Below are 16,001 nucleotides of genomic sequence, written 5' to 3'. Positions count from 1 at the left end.
CATTTTGTTTGTAAAAGCTTTCTGGTTTCATTGGGGGATATGACTGAGGTAGTATCAGTCTCAACTCCGTTGATGTGAGCATACGCCATAATAACCTGCCAAATTTGTAATCATATAATGATGTGCCAACAGTTCAAATAGTTGATGTACAATGGAGTACAGGGGGCTTACATCACCATAGATGTACTTTTTATCGTAAATTGGCTTCAGTTGTTCCGCTCTTAGGGGAATGTCTCCGATTTGAACGACTTCAACAAGCCCGTGTGTTCCCCGGATGAAAATGGCTGCCTCTTTGTCCTCAGCGGTGAGCACGTAATCATTATCAAACAGAGGCTTCATCGGTGTGATTTGAGGATCGTCCTTGTTTGGCAGGACGTGTCTGGCACTTGGTGTTGGAGTCGAAGTACGTGGCATGGATGCGTCGAACTTAGGAGTCTCCATGAAGGGATCACTGCACACATTGACTTGTTCCTACAACAACAAAAAATGGTCAATTATAATTAGTTTGGTAATACTACTTATGTGGTGGGCCATAATTATTACCTCGATGCCTGCTTTCTGTGACTCGGATTGTCGACTGACTTTACTTTTGTTTTCTAATTCCTCTAACAATTATAACAATATAATGAATACGGAGGAACATATTCATAACAATAAAAAATGCACAACATGACATACCTTCAGTTCCCTCCTTAAGTCCTTAATTTCGTCCTCAAGCAGCGAGAGCCTAGGATTACTGCCAGATTTACTCTTAATGTCGATTAACTCTTCGCTCAGGGTGAGGAATTTTGCATCAAATCTATGCTGAAATTCCATTAACTGTCTGCCTATCTTCTTTTCTTGCTCAGCACAACGTGCATCCAGGGCTGCAACTATCATTTCCACCTGTGCAAACGAAATAACACCCCATTCACAAGAAAGCAAAATGAATGAGTTTCGATGCGACCTTTTACTGATCTTGGAAAATGAAATTTGTCTTTGTTGGGCTTACTTGGTGGCTACTCATATTTTGACCTTGTGATTGTGCTCGAGATGAATCACCTTCATCCACACGTACAAATTTTTGGCTTCCTGGATCCTTTCTATTGTTGGCCTCTGGTTGTCGAGCACAAATTTCCATCACAACCTTTGAATCAGGTACAATGAATCAGTAGTAGCAAATAAATAACCGAATATATACATTGGTAAAATCTAGAAACACACTAGTCCTTTATGAAGACCTCCTGAGGTGTAAGCTTCTGCTGTTATTACGCACGTGCATTCGTCCCATCGTGCGACCAATGGTGGGGGTATAGGAGTATACATAAATTTGCCAGAACGCAGGTGCTCCCGGTACCAAATCTTCACAATAAATTACTTCGTCAATATAGAGAGATATAGAAAAGAAAAACAATTGTACAATGTTAACTAGTGATGTTGCACTAACCTGAAGCAGAGGTAGATTTCCCTGTAGAGATACTTGATCAAGAGAGTTAAATTTGTGTATGGACTTGAACAAGTGTTTCATTGTGAAACATCCCCAGTTCAATCTCGGAAGGCTTTTAATATCCGCAACAAGTTTAAGGTATTTCGCGTCGACATAAGATTGTGTTGTTGGTGCTAAAACTGTGCCAATAGCGAATAGAATGAACCGTGCCAAGAAATCATTGTCCGGAGTTTTGGAACTTAAGATCTCTGTCTCAAGGTCAGCCAGATCAATGCTCCCATTTTTTTGGAATGTGTTAAACAAATTTGGATACAGTGCACTTTCCAACTTTTTATCGATATCCTCCCCTTCTATCGCAAGGCCAAATATATGGTGCACGTCTTCTGCGGTGATAGGAATGGGTGTTTTACCTATGGTAATGGACGATGTCTCACTATCGAAGCTCTTTGCTAGTCTTATCAACATAATGCGCCGGAGTTTAAATTCACGAATCATGTTTAGACACCCAAGACCAGTATCGCTTATGATTTTTCTCTATGTGTTTTGATGACAACAATTTCATGACTTTGGCGAGCCTTGACGGTGAGCACACTAACTTCATATGGCCGTGTTTCCTCAAGATTTCCTGCAAAAGTGGCAATAGATTTTATCGAGTATGAAAGAAGGGTCTGCAAGTACAGTTTTCAAACAAAATGTCAACTACGTACCTCAACGGTCATTTCAGAGACGTGTTTTTCTCCATTAGCAGCACTTTTAACAGTAGTTTCCATTTTACTGGCACCTATGGAACAGAAGCAAAATCGGTTCAATTTATTTGACCTTCACGTTGAGAAATGTGTAACAAAAATAAAATCTTATACGCAGGCGCGGATGAGTTTATTAAATAATATGAACTACATGTAACTTTAAGCACACTACAGATTTTGGTCATGCATAACATTGGGACAGTTCAACTAGGGTTTTGGGAGTGCATAAACATACGACGTGTTATTTCATGAAAGAGATACCCTTGTTGTGGTATTACCTCTTCGGACGTTCGTGTAGTGTGCCAAGATTGATTACAAGATGGTTATTAATGAGAGCTATGATCAGGTAATCTTGACAACTGGAATAACTTGTGGGAAACCTATTAGGGCTTTACTAGTATACGTGTGTGTCTGAGAAAGATTAAAAAGAGCTATGATCATGTAACCTTCTGTCATCGGCGGTGGCGGCCCAATGCTCCACGCGGATAGTGCGTCCCACACTAGATGTGGATGTGTGGCACTCGACGGCAGCAACAAGAGCAGCGGCGCGTTGACGTGTGTAGGAGGCGGCGACAACACCACTGTCGTCCGACCCCTCAGGCGACGTTGGCGGTGGGCGGCGGGCGGCGGGCGGCGGTTACAATCTGATCTTGCAGCGGTCGTGGGAGGTTGTAGGGGACCTGGATGCTGCGGGTGGTTACGAGGAAGGAGCTGTAATCGTGGGATTTCAGGAGATCTGGGCGGCGTGAGTTATGGGTGGTTGAAACATTAGCCAAAAAAATGTAATGTTCCGAAGAAAAATCAAATGTGTCGTCGAGAAAGGAATGCATTTTTAAGTGGTAAAATATGTTGTTTGTTCTAAAAATGCCCGAAAATTGGCCGTATGTGACTAAACTTGCAACTTCACTGAAAATGGTTGAAATTTGAAAGTACCCCAGTAATTACCATGGCTTGCAACCCTGCAAAGTTGGGTTGATTTCAGGTAGGTCAACAAACCAGCATGTGATTTCGGAGGTGCCAGTCAAGGCCGCAAGGGCGTGTTTGGGGGCACCCCCATGTTTAGTAGATCATCTACAATACAAAATGATGTGTACTAATTCCCATGGAATCCCATGACCAAAACAAGCTGCCATGCGAAATGCTTCTTAGTTTACACTAAGATTTTTACACATGAAAAAACTTGCAAACTTAGATGAAAATGGTTCAAACTTGGCATATGTATCCCTAACATGGCCATGGATTGTAACCCTACAAACTTGTCGGTCATTTAATATAGGTCAATAAACCAACATGCGCTTTCGGAGGGTACAAGGATAGCCCGGAAGGGCCCGTGTCGGGCCACCTCCTTCAATACACCATGTACATAGGATTCCAAGTTATTTTGATGCCATCCCATGAACCAAATCAAGCATGCATGCACAGTGCATTCAAGGTTACACATGATTTTCATGATTTTTTCACCTCCCAGACGGTCTATCCATAGACAACCATCAAAAGTGCTAGCACATGATGCCTTCAAGCTTTATTGCCTAAGGGTAGACCTAATTGACACCATACCAAGTGCGAACATTGGTTCAAACTGGATTCCATCCATGGAGTCGATGCAGTACACGCACTGCCTCCGTCGAGAACCTTCGTGCTACACTGTCGAATGTACAAACCAAGTAGATCATGCTTCATGTGGAATGAACCCAAGTTATGACATGCAATGGAAAATGTTACATTACAGGCTTCCAGGACAACATTAAAATGAGTTTCAGCAAAAATTGCAAGTTTTGGCAATTGCGGCCACTTTTCGAGCATTTATGACCGAAAAATGGAAGAAAATGGAAAATCTAGTAGAAACTTACAACCATTGTGCATGCATGCTTCATTTGGTCATGGGAGGCCATGAAATATATTTGACAAAATATGAAGATGGTGTGAATATGGAGGTTCCCCGACACAAGCCCTTCCGGCCGAGCCTGGCGCCCTTTGAGAGCAGATGCTATAGTACTATCCTGACCTGTACGAAATCGACCCAACTTTTTGGGGTGACTATTGAAGGCCATGTTAGGCCTCCATGCCATGTTTGAACCATTTTTTTGTAAAGTTTGCAATATGATTCACGTGTGACCAGTTTGGGAGTATTTTCGGCCGAAAAAATTATAGTACATGCAAAATTTTGTGTAAACTAAATAGCATTTTTGCATGCTTGCTTGATTTTGTCGTGAGATGCACTTTAAAAGCTTGGGAGAATTTCACAAATTTCATGTTGTACTTGCTTCACAAAGTGGACAGTGCAGTTCGAAGGTTCTAGACGGGAGCAGTTGATGTGCCCGAGCTTTCATACGACATGGAATCCGGTGTAGGCCAATGATCCAACTAGGCTTGGTGTGTCAACTAGGTCCACCATAAGACAAACAAAGTGTAATGCATCATGTGCCCCCTCCTTTCGATGTGTGGCTAGGGGGGTAGACCATGCAAGCGATGTTTCTCTTTCGCTTCGAAATTGCAGAAGGATTATAAATGTTGGACAAATTAAAAACCGTTGTGAATGCATTATTGATTTTCTCATGGGAGATCATGAAATAAAGTTGGCATCATTTGTGGATATTGTAAACACGGAGTTGCTCCAATACGTGCCCTTCCTTTGGGCTAACATGGCATCCTCTGAGAAGACACATGCTGGTTTGTTGACCTTTCTTGAATCAACACAAAATTTTCGGGGTAACAACTCATGGTCATGTTAGTCCTCCATGCCAAGTTTGAAGTATTCTTAGTAAAGTTTGCAACTAATGTCACGTGGGGCCAGTTTTCGGGCATTTTCGATATAAGTAAATCCCAATACATGGAGAAGTTGTCAAAACTGAGAACCATATTTGCATGTTTGCTTGATTTTCTCATGGGAGGGCATGAAAAAAAGTTGGAATCATTTGTATGTGGTGTTAACATGGAGGTGCTCCCGGACTCGCCCTTCCGGGCTAGCCTGGCACCCTCCGAAAATGCCCGATGGTTTGTTCACATATCTTAAGTCAACCGAACTTTTTTGTGGTGACAATTCATGGCCATTGTACGCCTCCATGCCTAGTTTGAACCATTTTCGGCAATGATTGCAAGTGTTGTCACGTGCGGCCACATTCGGGCATTTTCGTCCGAAAATGAAAAACTTCGCTAAACTAAAAACCATTTTGCATGCTTGCTTGCATTGGTCATGGCATGTATAGTTGTGAAACTTATTTGGAAAATGGACAAGGCCAATTTTGGAATTATATATCGTTCAAACTTGTTTCGAACCAAAAACCTAGTTCACCCTTATGAAATGTATAGCACAACATAATGTTCTTTTTTTATCTCGATGATATATGTTAAAAGATCCCATAACTCACGCACGCCACCTCTCCCGAAATCCCGTGATTGCATCGCCTTCCTCCTAACCACCCGTGGCATCGGGGCCTCCTACCACCGCCATGACCGCTCCAATATAAGATCGGAGACGCCGGGCGTACGCGCTTTTTGAAATCTCCGGACGCCGCCGCCGCCATCGTCAGCTTAGGGGTTGGAAGTGACTGCTCTTTTCGCCCCCTCCTCCTCACGTCCCTCTCTCGAGCGAAAATGGTTAAGGAGATCAGCGCGGTACGTATTTGCACTATAGAATCTGTCAGATCTGAATTCAACTGCTAGCACTAATCTTTAAGACTGTACGTACTAGTAATGAGATTGATCTCGATTCGCAGTGTGGCATTTGTTTGGACAACAAGGATTTGTGCCCCGGTGAGCATCGTATGAGGGAGTTTTGTACCGTCACCCTGCGCGCGGGATTTGCAAACAAGACAGTAAGATCTAGTCTGACATGACCCATAGCAAATATCATGAGCAATTTAGTACTCCGTCCTATCCAAAATTAATGTGTTAGATTCATGTAGATACGCATGTATCTAGTTTATGGGATTTGTTCCGCCAGAGGCCCCGCGACACCGTAAACTTTTTTGCAGGCCGCTCGTAAACGTATTTTGCGGGAAGCAGCTTTACCGGATCTGCTAGAGATGCTCTAGGGGAAAAGTAGGCTTTCGGTCCTAGGAAGAGGGTGGAGATTCTCGGTTGAGAGCATAAAACCTTGTCAGTTTAAATTACAAAAATTATCTTAGGTAACTTAATTACCATAGGAGGCTTTCAAGAAGAAAAACAAACCACGAGTGTACTGTCTCACATCATGTAATTGATAACGGTTTTCTCAGGTGACGGTCTATCATGGGAGTTTTATAGTATCGACGACGCACTATTATTATTAGATAGTACTCCCTCCGTCCTCCGTCTCATAATGTATAGTGTCAAAAAACATCTTACATTATGGGACGGAGGGAGTACAATGAAGGGTAAGATAATGTGAGTACTAGTTAGGTTGATGTCCTTGTACTATTTCGCCAAAAAAAAATGATGTCCTTGTCTTGATCTTATCATGTTCTGCAAACAACAATCTTTTCGAGCATTCGGTGGTTAGACTAAGCTCTGTCGATGATCAAGTGTGCATGGAGATAATATACCAAAAAACATATATAGAAGTTTTGTCTCTACAAGGCACAGGTTATTGGAGCAGATCACCTACACTTGCAAGCCATACCCTCCAGTGCCCAATCAGATGCAATGCAGAGAATGGAATCTCGGCACAGAAGGTCGCATAGCAAAGTACAAATTCAATTCTTACTGAGTGGTGTCGTCATTCTACTGTATTTCTACTTTCCATCTTTAATCCGGGTGTGGTCTCCCTCTGTTCCACAAATGGTAGCACTTCGGCTTTGGAAATATTTGTTGCCTTGTTATACAGTAGAATACAAACAGGGTGGCTTCTTTTCCTATCATCTTATACAAAGCTTTCTACGAGGCCTAGTATCTGAAGTTCTGAACACAGGTGCCTCAAACTAAATGGGCGGCCAGAAAGCTCTCTTTGCCGAGCTCGATGAGAGCATCTCCAGGAACTTCAAATTTAGTGATGACCCAACCTTGATGGGTAACACGGGTTGAGTGTCACCCACTGCGCTAATTTTTTGAAACATTATTTTAACTATCCACTGCGCTGCTGAGAAGAGAGAAGGTGGTAGAGGAGGTCGTGAGATGAGCAGACGATGGAGGAAGCGAAACGAGGCGGTATGTTGGTGGTACGACTCGTTTAGTTCCCGGCAGGTTCATATATAAAAGTCCCATATTCCATACGAGTTGCTTCCACTGCTGCCCCCTCGACTGACTTCGACCTCGAGTCCTCGTAGGAGAGATTGTCACCGACTGATTTGCTGTACCTTCTTCAGTTTTTCATGGGCATGGCCCAACTGCCAATACACACCTGACACCATCAAAGTTATTCATCAGTAAATTCAGGCCTACTTAGAATAGATATGCATGTTGCAGGCTCCAGACTAGCAAAGGTGAGTAGCTATCAAACAAGCTCCTAATTCATTCTGCTTATAGGATGATGAAGATGCTAACAGGAGCCCTGGAGTGATTTCATATTCATAACATAAAATTTTATACAGTTGGCTACAGAGGCATAGTTTTTTTTTCATTTTTACGAGCAAACTTATTTTTTGGACTTCACTTTCTTTGGATACTATGATATTACTTGGCCAAAATCTGAAACAAATGCCCACCATATAAAAGCAGGCAAATATACATGAATGTCAGATAAGGTGCAACAGATGAATCAGACAGGGTGCCTAGCGATGAAGGCCTGACGACAATCAAACAATAAACAGAATGTACCTGCAATGGTTGAGCCATGGAATCGTCAAGTTAATGTGTACTCATCACTCAACAGGTAGTCCTGGTTGACCGCAGATTCCAATGCCGTGATGTATATTGCTGAAGCAGCAAACCTAGAGCAAAATAACAACACTTCAGCAACAAACCTATTGCTAAGTATCATCCTTTTTTCACAGCGAAATTGCATCATGAGACAGATGGTGGTAACTAATAAACTTTATGTTTCTCCTACAATTTTAAATCATGCCTCATGCTGAAAGTCAACTACAAATAGGAAGTACGAGCCAATTTAATGCTTCACAGAAGAAATTATACAATAATAAATTGTCTGAGAGTGCACAATGATGTTTCTAGTTAACAACATTTTTTGTATCAAACCATGCAGAAGAGCCTAGCTAACAGCATCGACATGTGCTGATCAGAAGGGTGATTAACAGTATTGGACAAGATGGGATGCGTAATTAGGTAGCAGAAAAACATACTCAAATGTGTACATCTGTTAATCAAAAAGTAACCAAGAAGGATTAATATGCCAAGTTTTGCATGTCTACAGCACTGATCCACTAACAAAGCTAATCAGGATAAAAATAGAAGTACAAAGAAGCATACCATGGTAAGGCTTGCTATAGCGGAAGCTCATGGCGATGAGCAACTGGTCACAATGCCCCTGATAAACAAAAAGACGCCTATTGCAACCATGGTTTCTGCATCCATCCCACATGCGACTAAAGCAGCTTGTGGAAAGCCAAAGGGGTGAATGGCACTTGCACAAAATGTGCTGGTGACAGTGAGTGCAGAAATGTGTACAACATCTCGGGTGGCTGCAGCCTGGATAGAGATGAATTACATTTAGCAAGAAGAGGGTGAGCATGTAGACTAACACTGTAGGAAAAATGTTCCGAATGTGTACCTCAGAAGTAGATATTGTTGAATTAATTCACATCCACATAATCAATTGTGACTCTTAGCTTTTCAGTTGCTGCAATTCTGCACTCCATACCTAGCTCCTCACTGCAATAGGCTACCTCAAGGTGACTGAGCGAAGGTGCAAAGCCCATGTCTGGCAACCTTGTGATGCTCCTACAATGTACGATAGATAATGTTCCGAGGGAGGTCAGGCTATATAGGATTGCAGGAAGTGATAAGAGATTCGGGCATCTCAGGAATTGAAGTTCTTGGAGTGAGGTTAGAAGCTGTAAAGCTCTCTCTTGTTCGTCTGTTAGGTTCACCAAGCTTGCACTATACGCAGAGCCAAACTGTAGACGTCTTAGGGAAGTCAGCTGTTTGCAGAACGGCCTGGACAGGATAGATGCGTCACTAGCCACAAGAGTTTTCAATCCAGACCATACTTCACAGACACCTTGCTGGTCGGACAAAAGTTGAAAACAGGAAGGTAGGCCGGGGGAGTTAAATACTTTAAAGGATGTCAGGTTTCTACAGAACTGGAGGCCCTCGATCGACGCAAGCAAGTCGCAGTCTCCAATTTCCAACTCTTTCAGTGCCGTGCAGCATGCCAACTGTAGAGACGTCAGTTCCGGACTTCTCTGTACTGCTAATTTGGTCATGGCAGGAAGGCAGGACAGAAGACGGGATTGGACCCTGTCCGTGACGGCCGTGATCTCAAGTTTATCAAGTGACCGAGGAAATAACTGAATTTGATTCCCACCCTGCTCTTGTTCCTGCAGTTTGAGATCCCATGCACAAGACAGCTCGGAATTCATCTCCATCTTCAAGCTTCGAAGGGAGCTGAGAAACTGCAAGCCCTCCAGTACAGTCAGCTGGACACACCCCATGATATCCAGCTCCTCTAAGGCCGTACAGGAATGCAGCTGTACAGACTTCAAACATGGGCCATAAGATAGACGTAACTTTTTGAGGTACAAAAGGCCTTCAGGAGTGAATGACTGCAAGTTTTCTGGGAGAGGACCGATACTAAGGTCTTCAAGTGATGGTGGGAGTAATCCAACATCCATGGTACCATCATCTTTTGTTTCACCCACCAACAATGAGAGTAGCTTGGGGCAACCATGAAGGAAAAGCTGCGTAAGAGAGCTGAATCTTGTAGAGCCTGTATTACCCCCAATGAACTTCAGATCCAGGCTTAGCTGAATGCATAGCGCCTTGAGAGAACATAGGAGATTATATGGCAGTTTCAATTCATGTTCATCTTGGGCCGAGGTCGTCACTGCTGAAACCAAACTGCTGGTCCCTTCCGTTTCTCTAGGTTGACTGATTGATAGAAACTTTATCTGCGGACAGCCAGTTAACAGCAACTCCTCAAGGGACTGCGAATGTGAAAGCAGTTGAGATAGCCACCTCCCAGTTACGCCACATGTGCTAATGTTGACACGTTTGAGAGATGGGGGGACAAGGCTGCTTGTAGATGTGCTGTTTTCCTGGACAACCTCTGGCATAATGTTTGACATAGTAAGATTAGGGCATTCATGTATAGATAAAGTCTCTAAAGCAATGAGCTGGCTGAAAGATTCACTTGAAAGAGAGATCAGATTTGGACAGCTTCTTATTCGAAACAATGTTATGCCCCTCAGATTATGAAATGCCAAGATACTCTCATCCAGCATACACAACTCATTAGATTCGATAGTGAAACGTCTCCAGTTTATCCTCATTGTTGGAAGTGTCGAAACCCCACTGATGGACAACTCAGAAATTAGAGCAGAAGGCGGAAGAGGATGTGACACTATCAAACATGGGCAATCATGGATGGTGAGTCTACGGAGATTAGACACCAATTCATTCTGATCTCCTTCAGGAGGTGAAGATTGGAGAGGTGGAGAAGTCGTTAGACTGCTGCAATATTCCAGGATTGGCATTTTAGTCAACGCCAACTTCTCCAGAGAAGGAACTGACACTCTGACAACATGCAGATCCATCAACTCCAACTCCTTGAGTGCCCCCATTTCTCTTAGTGGAAGGATTGGCCAGTTGCTGCAACATCATTTATCAAAGTAAGTGTCCAACAATTTGCAAATGAACATGAAAAATTAGAGAGAAGGGAATTACTTGATTATATGAGGACACTGCCCGATGGACAGTTTGCTGAGAGATGGAAACCAGGATTTCTGCTCAGCGTCGAAAGAAGAGTAACTCTGGAAAAGAGTGAACTCATTCAGTTGAGGGCAGTTCTTGATCATCAAAACACTTAAATGGGAAGTCAAATCCATTCCATAAGAACCGGTACATTTTTTCAATTTTGGCATGCCAATCAGGATCAACTCTACCAAGGAAGGAACTGAGAGTTCCATTAAATTCAACATCCTGATCAATGTCAGCTTCCTAAGGGAATGCATTCCATGAGTAGATAGAATTTGCCATTCCCTACACTCCTCCAGATGAAGTATCTGCAGTGAGGTAACTGAAAAGGCACTGGAAAGCCAGGTTGGGGAGATAGCACCACCATATCCAGTTATTTCTAGAGTTTTGAGGTTCTGATGTGGTTGAAGACCATCAAGCACATCCTCTGCAGCCTCAGGTTGAAGGCTCATGCTGCTATTCTCCCATGACAAGAACAATGTTTCTAGATACTCTTTGTGTGTCAGCATGGCTGCCCACGCCTCTTCTTTAGTCTTCACATTTTCAAGTTGAGAAACTCCTAGTGATACAAGCTCATTCATGGACTGAAGTTGTCCTATCTCAAAACTGCCAACATTTTGAACCTTGAATTTTAATTCCTGAAGAGAGGTCATGTTGCTGACACAATCTATTGCGTGGTGCACTTTCTCATGAGCAATAAGATGACGCAGATTCACAAGATTATTCATGTCAGTAGGTACATCAAGATTGCCCGAAATGCCCACATCCAGTACTTGAAGGTGATAACATCTTGTCAAAGCTTGACGAAACACAGGGTTGCTGACTCTGTATGCTGATATATAGCGAAGATGGAATAGATTTGACGAATTGTATATAGAGCTGATGTCAGCACCTGTCACACTTAGCAACCGTAAACATTTTGCCTCATTGCATAAAGTACGCAATGGCCCTGATAAATGTATGCTGCTTCGCCCAAACAACATCAATGTCCTCAATTTGTGCCAAGACACCTTCTGAAGTATTTTGTCAAACTTCTCACTAGAATTGCTGACATGTTCATCTTTATCATAATCAGCAATTATGATCGACAAATGCCGAACACTTGCTCGAATTGCCCCGGATTTCAATCCATCTATAGTAGCACACTCATTTGATGAAACCATCCCTGCCAATACATGCATTAGGTCATGCATAACATAGTGTGAGCCATCCTTTTGGAAGAAGCCCAAATCCACTAATTTTTCCAAATATTCATGCCCTGTTTCCTCCAGTCTTATGGTAGGATCTTTGCACTGCACAAAATTTTGTGATATCCAGGCATGGACCAATTCTTTCCCATCAAATCCGTAGTCCTCTGGATACAAAGAGCAGTATGAGAAACACCGCTGAAGGTAGACTGGTAGATAATCATAACTGAGCTTCAAGATGGGTAAAATATCATCATCATATCCTTGAAGAGATTTCCGTTTGTCCCGAACTGTCGTCCAATGCTGATAGCTAACTTCTGTGCTCAGAAGTGCACCAACACTTTGTGCAGCTAGTGGGAAGCCTTTTAGTGCTTTAGCAATTTGTTTCCCAATATATTGCAAACTAGGATGGTGCTCGCGGTTGTCATTGCGAAATGCACATGCCTTGAAAAACAGCCAAAACTCCTTCTCATCCAGACCACTCAATGTGATTTCATCCATAGTTCCTATCATTTTTGCCACTGATTTTGTTCTGGTTGTTGCTAGTACCATGCAACCTTTTTACTTTATTACTTTTCAATGGAGCCAAAAGTTTAATCCATCCACCCCTGTCCTTCTCTTCCCACATATCATCCATTACAAGCAGAAATCTTTTGTTTCTAATATTTTCTTGAAGTATCTCCTGCAATTTATTCAAACTGCTTTTTTTTTCATATGGTCTATCTTCACATACATGATCTAGGATCTGAAGTGTTAGCCCCACTACATCGAAGTTAGTGGATACACAGACCCATATTAGCAAATCAAAATGATCTTTAATTCTTTTAGCATGGTATACATATCTAACAAGCGTCGTCTTCCCAATACCACCACTGCCAACCACTGGCAGAACATTCAGATCACTAGATCCCCCCTTTATCAACAGATCTATTATCTCGTCTCTCTCTGCATCTCTTCCGTACACCTTATACTCAATCGGAACAGAAGTTGTCATGCGATGATCCCTGGCAATATTCTGACTCTTACTTGATGTTGCCATGGTGCGCAAGTTCTCAAGCTGAAGAACCCCCTTTACAGAATTGCTACTACTGCATAGAAGATTCACTATTACATTGATCCTCTTGGAAATGCTATCTTTAATCTCAAAAGGCAGCATGTTACAATGAGCAGGCCCCTCTTCTTCACGTTTCCTTTTTCTGCCACGTGAGATCCAGTCAGTTATTTGGCTTGTGGCGCTGCATACTGATTTAACAACAGAAGATAGAGTGGATGAAGACACATAGCTTCCCTCAAGATTAGTACCAGTAGGAGCACTACAACCTTTCCCTGCATAAGAAAACTCTCAGTTATTTGGCGACAAGCAAACGAAAGCCACTTAAGCAAAGCAAATATTATCATGCAAGTGCTAATAATTAATAAAAGTTCCAAAATTTAACAAAAGCTGAATTCAAAAAGATAACAATTAAGCAAGAGATAATCTGAGAGGTGATGCCTACGATATTCAGCTACTCTTGGTTACATATTACGCCTACATAAAAAAAACTGAAAGCAATAAAAATGGAACAGTAGAGAAATATGAAGCACCTTCTGTGATCTGTTGCTCAAGTCGGTAGTAGTCAAGCTCATCCATCACGTCCTCTGAATCATAAAGTAGCTCTCTGAGACCATCCAGTGACAGGGCCAGAGGCATATTGTCAATCCTCCTTCCCTCGGCAGCAGCAAGAACCATCTGCACGTCCCTCATCTGAAATTTGAGCTTCTCCACATCTTCAGCAAGCCCGATTTCACGAGTCCAGGCTTCCATACGTCCAGTAAAGAAGCTGTCAAGGATGCTTTGCACCAGCCATCCTATTGTTGCATCAACCACTGTGCCAAGCAACCCCGACATCTCTCCCGGCACACCTATGGCAGCACAGCAACAGCAGGAGCAAAGGTAGGCCTTGCACAGCGGAGAAACCAAACAGATGGTCTCAGAGGAAAGGAGAGTTTTAGTGAACCAAAAGGCAGGCAGCAATTCAGCAAATGAGAAGAGTCTAACAATGCACCAAAAAACAGCTAACTTTACCAGGTAACACTAGCATCCCTTCAACTGACGCACAGGCCCCTCATGGCAAGCTCGAGGTGGGGTCCGCACGGCCGTGGAACTGTGGAAGTCCTTGATCAAGTCTTGGCTCCACAGTCGCACAATATTGTATGACTGTGAAATAGACTCCTCTTTACTGATAAACATGACTTAGCTGTCAGCCATGTGGAAAAGACGAGCTTATGATGTTACATGACAATTACAGAGTATTTTCGTGGAAGCTGAGCCTAGAGAAGAGAATAAAGGATAAGCAGTGGTCCTATAGCAGCCTGAAATCTGTGGACGCATATGCATACTGAACAAATGGTACAAGCAGTAGGGGACAAAACATCACAAGGGCTCACGCTATCACTAGGCTTAAATTGAATCCTCATTAGATACTTTGACGTTGATGGTTTCTGATAAGTATGCGCAACGTCGTACCTAGCGACAAATTAGTGAGATGCTTGATGTCAATGGTTTCCACAACCTTGCACCCATCAACCAAGTAATGAGATGCTTGATCTTGAGGGTTTCTATACAACCTTGTATCCATCGACAAAATTTTGGTATGTAGAACACGCGCAGCTATCTATGACAGAGCCGGGCCAACGACTGCACGGGTTGATTCCTCGAACGCGGTGTCCCTAGAGATCCCAAATGGCTATCATGTGTAGGACACGTTCCCAAATTCTAAAGGCAGTAGGAACCATAGCAAAACCATTTTATTTATTTTTGAAGCGGCTTTGTATGTTCAGTTAGCATAGCAGATAACCAGACTGCACATCCGCTTGGTATGAGGACATGGGTAATCTGGCCAAGGAAGCAGCGTATGGTACCAAAAAAAAAAACAGAGACTTTTCTTACCCTCGTGCTGCGGACCAGCGAGGCTGCGAGGGTGAGCCACCAGGGCCAGGGGAGGGCCATGGGCACGATGAGCCCACGACATCGATCCTCCACCGCTCGACGGGACGCTGGGATGGAGATCGCCGACGTTGATGGCTGCGCTTGCTAGGGCCACCACCCGCGCGTGGACCCGGCGCAGATTCTCCGGTGAGGCATTTCCTCGAACACGTCGAGGGCGCGAACGGGGTGGACAGCCGCGACCGTGGCCGGGATGCGGGCAGGCGCGCACGCCGCGGTAGACGGGCTCGCCCATGGGTGGCGCGAGATGTGGTCGGGTGGTGGATTCTGGTGCGGTCACGAGCGGCGCCGAAATGCGCGCTATAGGCGTCTGCTCGAGGTCGAGGAGGAAAGGGGAAGAGAGCGGCGCCGAGGCCGTGATGAACTGCTCTCCGGTAGCGGCCGTTTACAAGACAGCGCGCCTCTACAGTCTACATGAGAATTTGGTCTTTCAGGAAACAACTACGAAATATTTAGGAAATCTGGCCAAAAAAATCTGACTTTTTTTACATATGCACAAGAACACTTTCATGGGGAAAAACAGAAACTATATGATTTTTTCTACATATGCACAAGAACACTTTCATGGGGAAAAACAGTTTCTGTTGGCATTTGGTTTCTTTTCTTTGCTTACCTGCGCGGCTGATGGAAATTCTGCCATGCGTGCGACAGCCTGATGGAATCAGGATCGCAGCATGTAGGTACGCCACGTTTCCTCGCAGGCACCTCAGCTGCTACAATCTCCCCCGCAAAATGGAGTAACGTGGCTGCTCACAGTGTTGCGGCAAGCGGAGGTGCCGAGGCGGGCTGCTAGCCGTGCCATGAGACTGAACAGCGTGGCCATCGATGTTGCGGGCTAGCATTGCAAAGGCTTCACAACATGGGCGATG

At 43.7% G+C, this 16,001-nt stretch overlaps 1 non-coding gene across 1 annotated transcript; it reads right to left on the bottom strand.

Annotated features, from left to right (window-relative positions):
* Positions 1-6,690: 6,690 nt before the first annotated feature.
* LOC125539739 (putative disease resistance RPP13-like protein 1) lies at positions 6,691-15,033 on the bottom strand. Its single transcript, XR_015617403.1, has 6 exons — positions 13,731-15,033; positions 10,930-13,472; positions 8,816-10,854; positions 8,515-8,733; positions 7,906-8,018; positions 6,691-7,489 (listed from the first exon to the last, which is right to left on the bottom strand). It is a non-coding gene; the product is annotated as a putative disease resistance RPP13-like protein 1 (transcript).
* Positions 15,034-16,001: the final 968 nt, after the last annotated feature.

This window comes from Triticum urartu, chromosome 2A (assembly GCF_056163025.1).
Source record: "Triticum urartu cultivar PI428250 chromosome 2A, HENAU_Tu73, whole genome shotgun sequence".
In the NCBI taxonomy this organism is placed as follows: Eukaryota; Viridiplantae; Streptophyta; class Magnoliopsida; order Poales; family Poaceae; genus Triticum; species Triticum urartu.
This window is presented reverse-complemented; position numbering and strand designations above follow the sequence as displayed.